Genomic DNA, 15,423 nt, shown 5'->3' with positions numbered 1-15,423 from the left:
GAGGATTGGCTAACTAACAGATCGGAGAGTCGGGATAAATTGGTCAATTTCCATTTGGCAAACAGTAACTTGTGGTGTGTCGCAGGGATCAGGGTTGGAACCTCAACTATTACAATCGATAATAATAAATTGGATGAAGGCCTGCAGTGTAATATAGCCAGTTTGCAAATGTTACAAAGATAGGGATAGGTGGGAAAGAAAATTGTGAGGAGGATACAGAAAATCTGCAAAGGGATATGGACAGACTAAGTTCATGGGCAAAACTGTGCAGGATATTGATGATGCCACACCGAGAGTAGTGCATCCAGTTTTGGTCTCTGTATTTAAGAAAGGATATATCTGCATTGGAGGCATTTCAGTGAACATTGATTCCAGAGATGAGGGGGTTGACTTATGAAGATAGGTTGAGTAGGTTGGGCCTATACACATTGGAATTCAGAAGATGAGAGGTGATCTTATTGAAACTTATAAGATAATAAGGGTGTTCGACAAGATGAATGCAGAAAGGATATTTCCACTCAGGGGAAAATAAAACTAGGGGACATCGTCTCAGAATAAGGAGCCGCCCATTTAAAACTGAGATGAGGGGAATTTCTTCGCTTAGAGTGTTGTAATATGTGGAATTCTCAGCCCCAGAGAGTTGTGGAGGCTAAGTCATTGAATATATTTAAGGTGGAGATAGAAATATCTTTGAACAATAAGAGAACAAACGGTTATGTGGATAGAAACATAGAAACATAGACAATAGGTGCAGGAGTAGGCCATTCGGCCCTTCTAGCCTGCACCGCCATTCAATGAGTTCATGGCTGAACATGCAACTTCAGTACCGCATTCCTGCTTTCTCGCCATACCCCTTGATCCCCCGAGTAGTAAGGACTTCATCTAACTCCTTTTTGAAAATATTTAGTGAATTGGCCTCAACAACTTTCTGTGGTAGAGAATTCCACAGGTTCACCACTCTCTGGGTGAAGAGTTTCTCCTCATCTCGGTCCTAAATGGCTTACCCCTTATCCTTAGACTGTGACCCCTGGTTCTGGACTTACCCAACATTGGGAACATTCTTCCTGCATCTAACAGGTCTGAACCCATCAGAATTTGAAACGTTTCTATGAGGTCCCCTCTCATTCTCCTGAACTCCAGTGAATACAAGCCCAGTTAATCCAGTCTTTCTTGATAGGTCAGTCCCGCCATCCCGAGAATCAGTCTGGTGAACCTTCACTGCACTCCCTCAATAGCAAAAATGTCCTTCCTCAAGTTAGGAGATCAAAACTGTACACAATAATCCAGGTGTGGCCTCACCAAGGCCCTGCACAAATGTAGCAACACATCCCTGCCCCTGTACTCAAATCCCCTCGCGATTAAGGCCAACATGCCATTTGCTTTCTTAAATGCCTGCTGTACCTGCATGCCAAAAAACATCTGCCGAAACCCATGATTGAACAAGGGACCTTTAGATTTTCAGTCTAACGCTCTTCCAACTGTGCTATTTCGGCTGACATTTCGGTTCGTAGAGAGGTGCAGCTGAGTCCATAATCAGATCAGCCATGATAGTAAATTGCAGAGCAGGATCGAGGGACCAGGTGGCCGACTCCTGCTCCTGTTGCTTATGTTATTTTGTTTTTATTACACTTGGCACTATCTTTGTTGAAATTACACTAAACCTTGTCGTTGTTTAATTACATTAGGCCCTGTCTCTGTTTATATTACACTTGGCCCTGTCTTGGTTTATATTACACTAGATCTTGTCTCTGTTTATAATACACTAGGCCCTGTCTCTGTTTATATTACACGAGATCTTGTCTCTGTTTAAATTACACTACACCCTGTCTCTGTTTATATTTACTAGGCCCTGTCTCTCTTTATATTACACGAGGCCCTGTCTCTGTTTATGTTATGCTGGACCCTGTCTCCATTTATATTCCACTAGGCCCTGTCTCTGTTTAGGTTACACTAGACCCTGTCTCCCTCGATTTTACACTAGGCCCTGTCTGCCTTTATGTTAAACTGGGCCATGTATCTTTTGACTTCACAACACAATGTCTGTTTGTGTCAACCGGGGCTCAGTATTTCTCACTTTTGCCTTAGTCTCAGATAGTTTTGGGATAAACTCCCACTCCATGATTATATCTCTATTTATTGTACAACAGACATGGTTGTCAGTTATTTCTGCATTCGACCATGCGTCTGTAAGATAGACAGAAGATATACAGACGGTGGATAGATATTAATATAAATAAAGATATATATGCGTGAGGTTGGGAGGATGCAATACTTTTTTCGTTGGAACATACGTTTAATTTCGTTACTAGCTAGCAAGAGTTGTGTGCAAAGTAATTTAGATCTGTTATTGCGTCGGTAATATTTGTGTTGCGAGGATGGGCTGATTCTTGTAACAATCTCCCAGAGATGGACTGGGATTGAGGGACAGCACTGAAGGTGAGCAATCCACTGCACTTTGAACTACTTAGTGGCACTCTGTGTGTTATGTCACCCTTCTCTGCTCTAAGGATAAGAACCCCAGCTTCTCCTGTCTCTTCACATAACCGAAGTACCTTATCCCTGGAAGCACACGTAAACCTTTTTGCACCCTCGCTAAGGCCTTCATATCCTTACTAAAGCGCGGTGCCCAGAATTGGACACAAAACTTCATTTGAGGCCTAATCAGTGTTTTAAACAGGTTCGTCATAATTTCCTTGCTTTTGTATTCTATGGCTCTATTTATGAAGCCCAGGATGAAGTATGCTTTTCAAAACACTTTCTCAACCTGTCCTGCCACATTCAATGATTTGTGCACATATATCCCCAGGTCTCTGTGTTCATCACACCTTTTAGAATTGTATCCTTTAGTATATTTTGCCTCTCTTCATTCTTCCTATCAAAAAGTATCACTTCATAATTTTCTGTTTTTTATTTGCCACGTGTCACACACTGCCAGGGCAGGTACAGCACAGTTTAGGCACAGACTAATGCTCCCTCTACAAAGTCCCATCAAACAATCGCAGGGCAGATACAGCACGGGTTAGATATAGCGTAAAGATCTACACTATCCCATCAAATACTCCCATGTCATTTAATGCACAGTTTACATTTGGATTAAAACTCCCTCTGTGCACTCCGATCAATTTGTTCTGAGGCATATCCTTATGGCTGAGGGTAATCTTTTGTTAGCTGTTGACATTTATTTGTGGGGAAATGTCAATGAACAATTCTTGAGAGACGGAACCGAAAATGGAAATAGGAGAATTAGACGAGACATGTGATGTTGCTGTTCATGCTGACGAGAAGGAATCTTTCCCCATTCTCTCCGTGGGCATCATTTTTACTTGATTCGAATATAATTTAGTGAAATGTACCAAAAAACAATTGTTACTGGAATCTGTTGAGACATTTCCATTTCTGTCCATCTTTATTTCGATGCTGTGTTGGTGGGGAAACATTTGTTGTGTCTCTGTCGCTCAATACTCTAATCTGGGGCTTCTATTTCTGTGTTTATTTACAGAAACGCCTCACTGGTTGCCATGAAGTGTTCATGGCAGCAAAATCAGAACAACAGAGTTGCTTATTGATTAGACTCAACTCAGAACAATGGCTTATTTTAAGCATATTGACAGTAGATTGGTACCTGCATGAGGTATTTCATTTAATGAGGAGAGACCGCAGAAGATGGGATTGTTATCCTTAGAGCAGAAATGGTTAAGAGGAGATGTAGTAGATTATCATCAGGCATGAGAGACTTCAGTTAATGTTGAGTTGCGGTCGAAGATCAGCCATGCTCTTCCTGAATGGCGGAGCAGGCTTGAGGGGCCGAATGGCCGACTCTTGCACCTCATTGTTATGTCCTTATTTTTTTAAACAGAGGCTGTGTGTACTGCAGTATAACTCAGACAGAACCTAGTGTAATATAAACCAGGTCATGAATTATATAAACAGAGAAATATCTGTTTCAGTAATAATTGATATTGGGACTTATGTAATATAAACAGAGAAATGGTCAGATATAATTTAACTAAAATATGTTCTGGTGCAGGAATAACTGGGACTGGGTCATGTGTAATATAAACAGGGACATGGTCCTGTATAATATAAACTGAGAACAGGTAAAGTACATTAATAACTTAGACAGTTATGCCCAGCCTCAGTTATACTGATCTGGAGAATGCCTCTGTTAAAAGTACAGCAGGACATGTTTTAGTTTTTGCTGTAATAGAACTTGTCTCTGTTTATATTACAGTAGGTCCAGTCTCTGTTTATATTACAGTAGACATTGTCTCAGTTTCTATTACACTGGACAATATCTCTGTTTATATTGCACTAGAAAATGTCTCTGGTTATATTACACTAGACACTGTCTCAGTATATTTACACTAGATAATGTCTCCGTTTATATCACAGTATACAATCTCTCTGTTTATATTACACGAGACAATGTGCATGTTTACATTGCCCGAGACAATGTTTCTGTTTATATTACACAAGACAATGTCCCTGTTTATATTACACAAGATGATGTCTCAGTTATTACTGCACCAGACCATATCGCAGGTATATTAGACTAGCTCCTGTCTCCATCAGTACTGTACTAGACTCTTTTTCTGATAATATTGCACAATGTCCTGCCTCATTCATCATTGCACTAGACCTGGTCACTAGTTATTTTACACTATGTTCTGCATCTGTTGATATTACACTGGGCCATGTGTCAGTTATTACTGCACTAAGCCATGTCTCTGTTTATATTACACAAGGCTCTCTCTGTTAGTATTGCATGAGAACACGTGTCTCTTTATATTACACTAGGCTCTGTCTCAGTTATCACTGCACTTGACCATGCATGTGATTAAATTTCACTCAGACTTGTCTCATTTTACATTACACGATGCCCTGCTAAGTTATTATTGCACTGGACCGTACCTCTGTTCATATAGCCTTAGATTAAATACTGTCTCATTTATTGCTGCACTCGGCTATGTATCTTTCATATTACACGAAACCTTGCCTCAGTTATAATGCACGAGGAAATGCCTATGTTTATAGTACACTGGACACTCTCAGTTATTACAATCTATACCGTGTCTCTATTTATATTGCACTAGGCACTGTCGCACTTATTACTACACGAGACGATGTCTCCTCTTTTTATTGCTCTAGGTCTTGTCTCTCTTATTAATGGATTAGACCATTCTTCTGTTTAAGTTACACGATACGCTTTCTCAATTAGTACTGAACTATACCATGCCTCTATTCAATTAGATGATGGATGATCGGCATCTTAACTCCATCGACCAGCATTGGTTCTGTCATCTGTAATATCGTAAACGAACCAAAATCTACCAATCAATCTCTGGCAGCAATCAGAAAATAATACCTCTGCCTGTTATAGCCTTCCCTTTATGAAGGGATTTGATAGGGTTAAAAGTGAGACAGTGTTTTCACTGACAGGAGTGTCGGTAACCAGAGGACACAGATTTAAGATTATTTGCAAAGAAAAACAGAAGGGAGATGAGGAGATGGTTTAATATAGCAATGGCTCTGATTTGGAATGCAGAAGGTATACACTATCTTCCGTTTTTATAAATGGAGACGTAGGATGCAAATGAAAGGAACTTATTGCTAAGCATTTGTAAAACATTGTTTATTGTGAGTATCACATTTTAGGAACGATTGCACGGCCTTGGAAAGGATGCAGCGGGAATTTACTAGAATAGTACCTTGGATGAAATACTTCAGTTAACTTAAGACAATCAGGGCATTGGGATTGTTGTCATTAGCGCAGAGAAGGGTAAAAGGAGCTTTTATAAACAAGTTCAAATTCGTGAATGGTTCTGACACTTTAAATAAGAAGATCATTTTTCATTGGCTGACGGGTCTGTAACCAGAGGATACAGATTTAAGGAACGTGGCAAAACAGCCAGAGGCGAAATGAGGAAAAAGAAGTACACAACGAGCTGTTATGATCTGGAATACACTACCTGATAGGGTGCTGGAAGCAGTTCAGGTAATAAGTTTCAAAAGGGAATTAGGTAAATAATTATATTTGAAAAAATGCAGGGATATTGAGAAATAGTAGGGGGAGTGGGACCAATTGCTTAGCTATTTTAGCTTAGTGTCAGCACAGGCACAATTGGGCTGAATGTACACATTATCTGCTGTATCATTCTTCCATTTTGTGTTTCTATTACTACATCATGTCTAGGTTCATATAACACTGAGACCCTTCTCTGTTTATAAAACACTAAATCCTGCCGCAGTTATTGTTGCAATGGACAACGAATATTTTTGAATCACGCTAGGATCTAAGAATATAAGAACAAAATAAATAGGAGCAGGAGTAGGCCAATTGGCTCCTCGAGCCTGCTCTGCCATTTAATCATGGCTGATCTGATCATGGACCCAGATCCAATTCCCTGCCCGTTCCGCATAACCCTTTATTCCATTATCGCTCTAAGATCTTTCCATCTCTGTCTCACACATATTCAATGACCCAGCCTCCACAGCTCTTTCTGGCAGAGAATTCCATAGCTTTACAACCCTCTAAGAGAAGAAATTCCTCCTCATCTCTATTTAAACTGGGCAGCCCCTTATTCTGAGAATTAGCCCCCTAGGTTTAGTTTCCCCTATGAGTGGAAATATCCTCTCTGCATCCATCTTGTCGAGCCCCCTTATATGTTTCGATAAAAACACCTCTCATTCTTCTGAATTCCAACAAGTATAGGCCCAACCTACTCAACCTTTCTTCATAAGACAACCACCTCACCTTCAGAATCAACCGGGTGAGCCTTCGCTGAACAGCCTCCAATGCCACTATCTCTGTTTATATTACATTACAGCCTTTATCCGTCATTCCTGACATAGACCATGTCTGAAATATATTATAATATACCCCATCTGTCTTCATATTATAAAAGACCTTGTCTAAAATATTCTTGCACTGGACGCTGTCATTATTTATTGTACAACAGACCCTGCCTCAGTTATTTCTGTGCTTGTCCATGCGTCTGTTACTTAAGCAGAAGATTTAAAGAGGGATCGATCGATATTAATATAAATAAAGATGTATGTGTTTGTGGGTTTGAGGATACAATACTTTTTTGGTTTGAAGTATTTGTTTAGTTTTGTTAACAGCTATCAATAGCTGTGTGCAATTACTAATTTATCTGGTATTGTGTCGGTTATATTCGTGTTGATAGGATGGGGTGAATTTTGTAACAATTTCCTGGAGATGGACTGGGGTTGAGGGACAGGACTGAAGGTGAGCAATTCACTGCAATTTGCACTACTTATTGGCACTCTGTGTGTTAAAAGTTACTAATTGTCACTTGTTTTGTCCTGTGCCAATTCCTCCCTGTTCTTTAATAATAAGGAATGTTTTTCCTCCAGTATTTCCTATTTAGCTGTCCCGTGACCCACTGATTGCGTCAGACAGGGCCTGGAACCGTGACGTCACAGCACTGTCGAATGGTCGGCCGCGTGGTGCTAATATCCACCGGAAAAAATGTCTCATCTGGTTTTGAAGAACAACTGAAAAGAGTATGTGTATCTGCATGTGTGTGTGTGTATGTGGGTACAAAACACATCATTCATAATGTGTGCATTCCACAAAGATAAATGATAAGCTTCAACCATTATTTTTCAGCATTTTATTGTATTCAAAATGCAATTGCAGGTCGTTAATACCTTTACCATTTATTGATAACCCATTGTTTTGTGTGTTCTTGTTTAGAAAGTTTTGTCACACTGACAATTTCTTTATCAAGGTGACCAAGTCTGTCCGCAATATTCAGTTGGAAAGGGGATTAACTCACACCGAGGATAATGAGCAGCCACCCACCTGTCTCTGCGCTTTACTGGCCAGTGTTCACCACACCATCACACGGATGCTCCTGAGATTTAACTCTAGTGTGTAAGTGATGGTAAAAATGAAAATGCACCTGTACCTGGCAAGAGGTTAGCAAATCTGTAATTATCTAACTTATTGCTTCTCTCATTACACCACACCCCGTCCCAGTTTTTAATGCACAATACCTAGTCTCAGTTCATATGGTTGATGTGGTCCACTTCCATAAATTGCCTTGATAATATATTTGCCAGCAAAGTTGAAACCAATAGAATAAAAAGGACAGTGGCAGCATGGATATGAAATTGGTTGAGTATCAGGAATCAGACAGTCGTGTTTTTTTTTGACCAGCGGAAGGTATACAGAGGTATTCTGCAGTGGTTCATCCTAGGAACTCTGCTTCTTTTGATTTATATTCATGACATGGATTTTGGTGTACGGGGCACAATTCCAAACTTTTCAGATGACTCAAAGCTTGGAAGCAGAGTGAACAGTGAAGAGGGTACTGATGACTGCAAGAGGACATAGAGATGATGGTGGAATGGGTGGACATGTGTCAAACTAAACGGAGAACATTTTAAAGTGGTACATTTTGTTGGGAGGAAGGAGAGGCAAAATAAACGAAAGGGTAGAATTCTAAAGGGCGTGATGAACAGAGAGACGTTGGGGTATGTGTACAAAAATTATCGAAGGTGGCAGGGCAGGTTGAGAAAGTGGTTTAAAAAGCATACGGAATCCTGGGCTTCATTAATAGAGGCATAGAATACAAAAGCAATGACCAACCTGTATAAAACACTGGTTAGTCCTCAACTGAGTATTGTTTCCAATTCTGGGCACCGCACTTTAGGAAGTATGTGAAGGCCTTAGAAAGGGTGCAGAAAAGATTTGCGTGTGGTTCCAGGGATAAGGTACTTCAGTTATGTGGCTAGACAAGAGAAGATGGGGTTGTTCTCCCTAGAGCAGAGATGGTTGAGATGAGATTTGTGAGAGGTGTTCAGAATCATAAGGGCTCGAGACAGAGTAGCTGCCTAGAAACTGTTCCCATTGACGTAAGAGTCGCGAACAGAGGACATAGATTTAAGGTGATTGTCAGGAGCACCAAAGGCGACGTGAGGAAATTGGTTTTAAGCAGCGAGCGGTTAGGATCTGGAATGCACTGCCTGACAGGGTGGTGGACGTAGAGTCAATCATGGCATTGCAAAGGGAATTGGATAAATACGTAAAGGAAGAAAATTCACAGGGCTACGGGAAAGGACGGGGGAGTGGACGAGCTGAAATACTTTTGCAGAGAGCGGCACGGACTATATGGGCCGAATGCCACTTTTATGTGCTGTGACCATTCTACGATTGTATAATACACCAGAGCCTGTCTCAGTTATTACTATACTAGACCCTGTTCCTGTTTATATCACGCCATCCATTAAAAATTCACTACCTCAATTATCGGCGGACCTTGTCTGCAGTGAGTATTATCTACAAGATGCATTGCAGCAACTTCCCAAGACATCTTCGACAGCACTTTCCAAACCTAGAAGTATAAGGGCAGCGGGCTCGTGGGAACACCATCACCTCCACGTACCCCTCCAAATCACTCACAATCCTGAATTGGAAATTTATTATGGTCCCTTCATAATTGCTGGGTCAAATTCGTGGAAACCCCTCCCTAACACTGCGGGAGTACCTTCACTACACGGACTGCAAGCGGTTCAAGGTCGCAGCTCAACACCTGGCTTTCAAATCCAATTAGGGTTACGCTTTCAACCTTGGCCTTGCCAGCGACACCCACATGCCAGGCATAAATAAAACCTTACTGCACTAGAGCTACTAATATTGTACTATGCCGTGTCTCAGATATTACTGGAATATGCCACGCCTTTGTTCCTATTACTCAGGACCATGTCTCTGCTTATAGTAAACGACACAAAGACACTGTTTTTTTAAACTAGCCCCATTCTTCCATTTTAAAAAACTAGCCCATGCCTCTGTTTATATTAAACTAGACCTTGTCTCATTTATTACTGCACTGAACTCTGTAACTCACAGGGAAGGTACAGCATGTTTCAGATACAGAGTAATGCTCCCTCTGCACCGTTCCATCAATCACTCCTAGGGCAGGTACTGCTTGGATGAGATACAGATTAAAGTCTCTCTGGACTATCCCATCAAACATTCCCAGGGCAGGTACAGCACGGGTTAGGTACAGAGTAAAGCTTTATCTACACAGTCCCATCTAACACGCTAAGGGCTGGTCCAGCACGGGTTGGATACAGTGTATAGATCCCTCTACATTGTCCCATCAAAAACTCCCAGATCATTCCATACACATGTCACATTTTGGATTAAAGCTCCATCTGCGCACTATAATCAACTTGCTTCGAAGCATTTCAGTAGGGCTCAAGGAAAACGTTTGTTAGATGTTGACATCTCGTTGTGGGGGGAAGGCCAATTATCCATTCTCCAGAGAGAAGGTGGAAAGTGGAAACAGGAGAGGGAGAGGATACAGGAAATTTGTGATGTCACTTTATACGGTGACTAGAATCTTTCCCAATTCTGACCCTGGGTATCAACGTTACTTTATTTTCCTACAATTTAGAGAAATGTAACAAAAAACAATTGTTGCTGGAATCTGTTGAGATATTTTCATTTCTCTCTATCTTTATTTCTGTGCCATGTTGGTGGGGACACATTTATTGTGTTTCTGTCGCTCAATGCTCTAATCTGGGACTTCTATTTCTGTGTTTATTTACATAAACGCATCACTGAAGTGTTCATGGCAGAAAAATCAGATAAACAGAGTCATTTATTGATTCATTTCATCTCACAACAAGGGCTATTTAAAATAATATTGACATTTGGCATACAGATATATACATATCTCGAACTGTGACGTTGGCTTCAGTTTTGTTCAATAGAACAGATGTGATTTATATCAAGGGAATACATTTTAAAATGTATACTTCAGTTCTGAAAGTTCTGCTGCCGAAATCAGTCGAACATCTCTGAACAGGCTGCTATTCCACTGGATCTCCATTTATTGGAAGATTTAACCAATTGAAACTAAATAAGTTAACCAGTGCCCAAGGAGTGTTCCACAATTGCAGTAATATCAGAGCTTTTCACATATCGCAACTTGTATTTTCAAATGCTGACATTTAGAAACACCTTGCATTTATACAGCGACTTTCATGAACTCATGTTGTCCCAAACTGCTTTACAGCCAATGATATTTTTTTGGAAGTGTGGTCGTTACTGTAATGTAGGAAATGTGGCAACCAATTTCTGCACTGCAAGATCCCACAAACAGCAATTAAATAATGATCAGATAATCTATTTTTCAGATGTTGGTTGAGTGATAATTTGTTGCGCTGGAAACCGTGGAGAACTCCTCTGCTCTTTACGATAGTGCCAAGAGTCCTTTATATCCAACTGGTCGGGAAGATGGGGCCTCACTTTAATGTCTGACTCGAAAGGCGGCACATCTGACCTGGTCGCTGGAGTGGAGTTTAGTATCTGTCACCTTCTGAGTCAGAGGCGAGAGCGATTCCACTGAAGCGAGGCTTGAACATATCACAGCTTGCATTTTAAAATGTTGCCATTCAGCTCATCGTCTTTGAATTTCAGAGCCTGATTCCAGTCTTACACTGATCCGTTTATTATCAGGGAGAGTTCTCTTATCTTGCCTGTGATGTAATTCACACACAGGGATTTGCACTGGCTCCATAAAAAAGTGTCAGTGATTCCGCAGGGAATATCTGGAAGTGCCTGAGGCAGAAGGACTCACGGAACTTGAGATTTACACTGCGTGAGCTGCACCATCAGAGCAACTGAAAGCTGGGATTGTTCTCCTTAGAGCTGAGCAGGTTATGGGTCATTTATTATCGGTGCTCAAGAATATGAAGAGTTTTGATCGGGTAAATTGGGAGATATTACATCAGTCCCTCCCACCATCCCTTTCTCCCTCTACCCGCCTCTGCTTCGCTCCCTCCCTTCATCCCTCCTTCCTTTCATCCCACCCTCCCCCCTCCCTCCCTCCATCAATCGCTCCATCCCTGGACCCACAGCTCCCTCCCTCCGTCCACATTCCACCCATCCTTCACTCCAACGCTACCTTGCTCCATTCCTCCCTCCCTCAATCCCTCCCTCCATCAATCGTTCCCTCCCTGCACCCATCCCTTCCTCCGTCCACACCTCCACCACTCCATCACTCCACCCCTCCTTTGCTCCACTCCTTCCTCCCTCCATCCCTCCCTCAGCACAACTGATTCTTATTTATCCTATTGCAGTGTTTCTGGTTCCATCGATGAGGATTCCTCAGCTGGAATTTTCTGCACCCAATTCCTTCACCGGGCTTTCATATATATTAACAAATAAGAGAGAGAGCGATGGCAAATATATACATTTAACCCTCCCACCTCCATCTATAAAAACTGACAAGAAATAGAATGGTGACCTTTACGGAGAGGGAATTCGCTGCGAACTGGCACCGGGTAGAATTTCTAGCTGGGGAAGTGAGGATATTTTTTCTGCATTTAAATTAAATAAAAAAGGATCACAGTTTTTGAAAAATTGCTTATAGTCACCGTCGACTTTCAGCTGTTCTTTTTTCCTGCCCATTTTCGCTATTGAGGACGGGCCAGTTCCTGCCTGGAGCTCGATGCGATTGTGTGTACTGGAAGTAGGATGCAAACGCTCGTTACACGGACATCTTGTAGATTCTGGGGCTGTTCTTCTTACAGCAGAGAAGGGTGAGGGGAGATTTACCAGATTGGTACCAAGGATGAAAGACTGGAACCACGAGTTCGGCCCCAGCTGGAGGATTGTGTCCAATTCTGGGCACCACACTTTAGGAAGGACGTGATGACTTTCGAGAGGGTACAGAAGAGATTTACTGGAAACGCATCAGGGATGGGGGATTAAAATTATGTGGAGAGTCTGGAGAAGCTGGGGTTGTTTTCCTTGGAGTAGAGAAGGTTAAGAGGAAATGGGTGACTTTAATATGCACATAGATTGGGCTAACGAAACTGGACGCAATACGGTGGAGGAGCAATACCTGGAGTGCATAAGGGATGGTTTTCTAGACCAATATGTCGAGGAACCAACTAGAGGGGAGGCTATCTTAGACTGGGTGTTGTGTAATGAGAGAGGATTAATTAGCAATATCTTTGTGCGAGGCCCCTTGGGGAAGAGGGACCATAATGTGGTGGAATTCTGCATTAGGATGGAGAATGAAACAGTTAATTCAGAGACCATGCTCCAGAACTTAAAGAAGGGTAACTTTGAAGATATGAGGCGTGAATTGGCTAGGATAGATTGGCGAATGATACTTAAGGGGTTGACTGTGGATGGGCAATGGTAGACATTTAGAGACCGCATGGATTAACTACAACAATTGTACATTCCTGTCTGGCGTAAAAATAAAAAAGGGAAGGTGGCTCAACCGTGGCTATCAAGGGAAATCAGGGATAGTATTAAAGCCAAGGAAGTGGCATACAGATTGGCCATAAATAGCAACGAACTCGGAGACTGGGAGAAATTTAGAACTCAGCAGAGGAGGACAAAGGGTTTGATTAGGGCAGGGAAAACGGAGTACGAGAATAAGCTTGCAGGGAACATTAAGACGGATTGCAAAAGTTTCTATAGATATGTAAAGATAAAAAGGTTAGTAAAGACAAACGTAGGTCCCATGCAGTCAGAATCAGGGGAAGTTATAACGGTGAACAAAGAAATGGCAGACCAATTGACCAAGTACTTTGGTTCGGTATTTACTAAGGAGGACACAAACAACCTTCCGGATATAAAAGGCTCAGACGGTCTAGTAAGGAGGAGGAACTGAGGGAAATCCTTATTAGTCGGGAAATTGTGTTGGGGGAATTGATGGGATTGAAGGCCGATAATTGCCAAGGCCTGATGGACTACATCCCAGAGTACTTAAGGAGGTGGCCTTGGAAACAGCGGAGGCATTGACAGTCATTTTCCAACATTCCATTGAATCTGGATCAGTTCCTATCGAGTGGAGGGTAGCCAATGTAACCCCACTTTTTAAAAAAGGAGGGAGAGAGAAAACGGGGAATTATAGACCGGTCAGCCTGACCTCAGTACTGGGTAAAATGATGGAATCAATTATTAAGGATGTCATAGCAGCGTATTTGGAAAGAGGTGACATGACAGATCCACATCAGCATGATTTTGTGAAAGGGAAATCATGCTTGACAAATCATCTAGAATTTTTTGAGGATGTTTCCAGTCGAGTGTTCAAGGGAGAACCTGTTGATGTGGTATAATTGGACTTTCAGAAGGCTTTCGACAAGGTCCCATACAAGAGATAAATGTGCAAAATTAAAGCACATGGGATTGGGGGTAGTGTCCTGACGTGGATTGAGAACTGGTTGTTAGACAGGAAGCAAAGAGTCGGCGTAAATGGGTACTTTTCAGAATGTCAGGCAGTGACTAGTAGGGTACCGCAAGGTTCTGTGCTGGGGCCCCAGCTGTTTACTCTGTACATTAATGATTTAGACGAGGGGATTAAAGGTAGTATATCCAAATTTGCGGATGACACTAAGTTAGTTGGTAGTGCGAGCTGCGGGGAGGATGCTATGAGGCTGCAGAGTGAAATAGGTAGGTTAGGTGAGTGGGCAAATGCTTAGCAGATGAAGTATAATGTGGGTAAATGTGAGGTTATCCACTTTGGTGGTACAAACAGAGAGACAGACTATTATCTGAATTGTGACAGATTAGGAAAAGGGGAGGTGCAACGAGACCTGGGTGTCATGATACATCAGTCATTGAAGGTTGGCATGCAGGTACAGCAAGCGATTAAGAAAGCAAATGGCATGTTGGCCTTTATAGCGAGTGGATTTAAGTACAGGGGCAGGGAGGTGTTGCTACAGTTGTACAGGGCCTTGGTGAGGCCACACCTGGCGTATTGTGTACAGTTTTGGTCTCCTAACTTGAGGAAGGACATTCTTGCTATTGAGGGAGTGCAGCGAAGGTTCACCAGACTGATTCCCGGGATGGTGGGACTGACCTATCAAGAAAGACTGGATCAACTGGGCTTGTGTTCACTGGAGTTCAGAAGAATGAGAGGGGACCTCATAGAAACGTTTAAAATTCTGATGGGTTCATACAGGTTAGATGCAGGAAGAATGTTCCCAATGTTGGGGATGTCCAGAACCAGGGGTCACTGTCTAAGGATAAGGGGTAAGCCATTTAGGACCGAAATGAGGAGAAACTTCTTCATCCAGAGAGTGGTGAACCTGTGGAATTCTCTACGACAGAAAGTTGTTGAGGCCAATTCACTAAATATATTCAAAAAGGAGTTAGATGAAGTCCTTACTACTAGGGGGATCAAGGGGTATGGCGAGAAAGCTGGAATGGGGTACTGAAGTTGCATGTTCAGCCATGAACGCATTGAATGGCGGTGCAGGCTAGAAGGACCGAATGGCATACTCCTGCACCTATTTTCTATGTTTCTATATTTTAGTAGAATAGCAGCGGGAATGAAGGACTTCAGTTAATGTGGAGCGACAGGAGCAGGTGGGATTGTTCTCCTTGGAGTGGACAAGGTTGAGGGCATCTGTGATAGAATGTTA

At 42.0% G+C, this 15,423-nt stretch overlaps 1 non-coding gene across 1 annotated transcript; it reads right to left on the bottom strand.

Annotated features, from left to right (window-relative positions):
- Positions 1–1,420: 1,420 nt before the first annotated feature.
- Positions 1,421–1,493, bottom strand: trnaf-gaa (transfer RNA phenylalanine (anticodon GAA)). Its single transcript has one exon. It is a non-coding gene; the product is annotated as a tRNA-Phe (tRNA).
- Positions 1,494–15,423: the final 13,930 nt, after the last annotated feature.

Source organism: Pristiophorus japonicus, chromosome 23, assembly GCF_044704955.1.
Source record: "Pristiophorus japonicus isolate sPriJap1 chromosome 23, sPriJap1.hap1, whole genome shotgun sequence".
Taxonomy (NCBI): domain Eukaryota; kingdom Metazoa; phylum Chordata; class Chondrichthyes; family Pristiophoridae; genus Pristiophorus; species Pristiophorus japonicus.
Note: the sequence above shows the minus strand (reverse complement) of the source record. Positions and strands in the feature narration are given on the sequence as shown.